The 3,810-nt window shown below is 41.0% G+C and overlaps 1 pseudogene; it reads left to right on the forward strand.

Annotated features, from left to right (window-relative positions):
- Positions 1-2,954: 2,954 nt before the first annotated feature.
- On the forward strand, positions 2,955-3,368 carry LOC106973032 (60S ribosomal protein L31-like; annotated as a pseudogene).
- The last annotated feature ends 442 nt before the right edge of the window (positions 3,369-3,810 follow it).

A 3,810-nucleotide genomic window follows, 5' to 3' on the forward strand; every position in this document is an offset into this window, starting at 1 on the left:
CAGACTTGTCTGCTTTCTCCTTGAATATCTTGTTCCCAAACTGCTGTTGGAGTATTCCTGACACAGAGCTCCTGCTCTCTCCCAGCTCCTGTGTGGCAAATGCGACTTCACACGTACGGAATAGGCTCTAACATCAGGTAGTCAAAAATATTACAGGGCTTCATTCTGATCACCTTTATTTCTCTTGCTTGGCATTTGCGGCTGTTGGGTTTTCTTAAAACATTTTTCTGGTTATAAATATAAAATCAAGATTCATTTTGGAAGTAGCCTTCAGTGTATTCATTGTGTTCATATAGTTAAAAGACATGCAGTAAATACAAATCAGTGCTCACAGTCGATGGACTGAAATATTGGCATTTAGTTGCAACCCGATTATGGCATTTTACTAGTCTAAACACTGAGATGTATCACACAATGACTTTCGTGCTGTGGAAAGCTTTGAAATGGATCTGCCTTAAAGATAGATGCATTTACACTTCATATGTTTTCCATCATTTTTTTTTTTTACCAATTTGCTAGCTCCCCAAACTAGCTGTATTTAAACAAATTCTTCCCCCACAGCCATTTTGTTCTCTGATTTCACCCTGCCGTGAAGTCTCAATGTGAAATTGGTGATAGCATGATTGATCATTTAGCTGACAGCATAATCATGAGCACGGGGTAGAAACTTAGCTTCATATCCAGTAAGAAGAGAAGCTGGAACGCAGAGGTATTAAAATACGAGTATCTCAAATGAAAACAGAGGTAACATGAGAGCTTTAATGTTTGAATAAATCCCCCCCCCCCCCCACTGATAAATGTGTTTTCCTCTTCAATTTTGTTTCAGTACTCAGGTTTTCTTATTCGTAGTATATTTCTTGAAACGGGCTCTCTTCTTTACCCCTCCTCTAGCACAGTAGTAAAAGAACGTCCCCCTCCCTCCCCCTTGCAAAATGAGCCTGCAAATGCTCTCTCCTCTAAGTCCTTAGTGACTTGTTTGCCTGAATAAGGAAGGGGCACGTCTGTAGTAATATTGCATGTTGGATGAGCCCCATTCAGAAAACAATCACAACCAGGTTTCTGTTTATACAGTCCATTAGGTGGACTTACTGTCACAGTGAGAGGTTAGCTAGCCCACCAGGTGCACTGCGCGTGGAGGTGAGGATTTTGCATTTTTAAAAGTGCAAGGAAGCTGACTGCTGGCATGCAAATTGGGTCCCCCAAACATAGGTTCTATTGTTTTATTTCCCCAGAGGGGCTCTATCTGCACTCACCCACTGTCTGGAACCACTGTGCCCATTGTTGCCATTGAATACCAAGGCCCTTAGCAAAGATTTCTATGGCCTTCAACAGGGCTTTCAAGTGGAGGTTGTTTCTAATTTTGCCTTTCATATAAGGATTGGGATTTTAAGGCTGCTGTGAATGTTAATTTACTGACAGTGATATATAGCATCCATGAAATACGGTATACAGTTCTCTAGAAAATACTAGTGTGAACATGCACAGAAGAATGTATGATGAAAGGATTTCAAATCACTTGTGTTAAACATCCAGTGAGACAATGGGTGTGAATGCCTTTTATATACTCTAGAATCCGGCCACAACAAGACAGTAGTTTTGTAATAATTTTTCACATCTTGCATATTTTGAATCTATTATTTGGGGCTGACAATTTTATGTATACACAAATGTCTCTGAAGTGAAGGTGTGAGCCGAGGTTAATGAATAAGCCAAAATGGCAAATACTGAGGCTCTTCCACTCAGCCTGTGTGAAGAAAGAGCAAAACAATCCAGAAAGTATGCCAAGGCTTTCTGTAATTTACAGAGCCCTTGTCCTTTCCAGCCCTTTCCAATTCATGTTTCTTCTTGTTCGGTTGTTCAACTGTTGCTTACCATTTTTGCCTTATATTTGACTTACTGTCTTGTTTTCATAGTTGAGCTTATAAATGATAAAAGCATGAACAAGAAACTTATCAGAAGCTTCCATCACTGAGCAGAAGCTCTCAGATTTAGGGTGTGGTTCACTTGTGTCTTTCATGTAATTTTTGCTCTCTCTGCAGGCCAGCCTTGTTCTGCTGAGAACTTGTGGTTGCTGCCTTTCTCATTATTTCCTTATTTCGGTTTCTAGTGGTGTGCACGTGTGGGGCTTTAAGAATATTCTTCTTATCCTATATGTATCCTCTTAACATATACCTAAGAGTTGTGAGCATTAGGAGTAATGGGATAGACTTGAGACAGCTCAACTTTTTTCTTGTCTGGAAGATCTTGTGTCACACAATAATAGAAAAGTAGAAAATTTGGAGCCAGAACACAACATATGGGTCTCCGATATCATGTGGTCCTCTCTATACACTACATAACCCACCTTGGACCACGTCCACCGAGTATTCAGTTCCTGGCAGCGCTAGAAACACTTGGTGAAACACGGACTCGCCGCTAACCAAGCAGTTCTGTGGTTCTGCCCCCAAGGATGGTATAACAGTGGGACTTTGGTGTATTTCATAGAAAGAAACACACATGCAAATATGGGCATGTAGGGAATGATTGTGTTTACCCACCTTCCAACAGGGTCTCAACACATTCTTCTATTTCATCCTGCACACTTGTAGACAAATAGTACATTTGTTTTAACGACTCTATGAGTCTTGATAGAGTTGACTTCAGGAGGAGTCTGTACATCATCCTGCTGTTACAGCTAGGGCCACATTATAAGTACTCAGTACGCTTTCATTTTAGTAATGAGTGAATGCATCTGTCAAGATGAAAATAAGGATTTCCAAGTTAGATTCATTTTGTTGGTCTTTCACCTTTGGCACCTCTAATTACTTTTCTTCTTTGAAAGATTGACCTCAAGCAATATCGTTGCTGTTTCTAATTTAAAAATCTCCGTTTCCTATATTCATTGAGAAAATGTTTACCAAATGCCTAGCATGGTTCTTGACACACGGTAGGCATGTATTGTTAGAATCAAAGTTTGTTAAGCTCTTCCTTTCCAACCGGGGCCGGGCAGAATGGCTCCTGCAAAGAAGGGTGGTGAGAACAAGAAGGGTCATTCTGCCATCAGCGAGGTAGTGACCAGAGAACATACCATAGACATTCACAAGTGCATCCATGGAGCAGGTTTCAAGAAGTGTGCCCCTCAGGCACTCAAAGTGATCCAGAAATTTGCCATGAAGTATGTGGGGGCTCCAGATGTAGGCATCGATACCAGGCTCAACAAAGCTGTCTGGGCCAAAGGAATAAGGAATGTTCCATACCATATCCATATGCGGTAGTCCAGAAAATGTAACAAAGATGAAGATTCAACAAACAAACTCTATATGTTGGTTACCTATGTACCTGTCACCACTTTCAAAAATCTACAGAAAGTTAAGGCAGATGAGGACTAACTGCTGATTGTTAAATAAAGGTATAAAAGTGAAAAAATATAGCCACAAAACAAAAGTTTGTTAAAAATAATGTACTGGTAGGTTCAATTGCACTGAATAAAAGAAAAAATATATTAAAAGGGTATGGCATCTGGGGCGCCTGGGTGGCTCAGTCGGTTAAGCGGCCGACTTCGGCTCAGGTCATGATCTCACGGTCCGTGAGTTCCAGCCCCGCGTCGGGCTCTGTGCTGACAGCTCAGAGCCTGGAGCCTGTTTCAGATTCTGTGTCTCCCTCTCTCTCTGCCCCTCCCCCGTTCATGCTCTGTCTCTCTCTGTCTCAAAAATAAATAAATGTTTAAAAAAAAAGGTAAGGCATCTACAAGCTGTAATGCAAACAGAGGAATTGTAGGGGTACAGATTGGCCTTAAACCATATAGAAAAAAAGGAGAAAGGGAAGAAGATT

This window comes from Acinonyx jubatus, chromosome X, assembly GCF_027475565.1.
Source record: "Acinonyx jubatus isolate Ajub_Pintada_27869175 chromosome X, VMU_Ajub_asm_v1.0, whole genome shotgun sequence".
NCBI lineage: Eukaryota > Metazoa > Chordata > Mammalia > Carnivora > Felidae > Acinonyx > Acinonyx jubatus.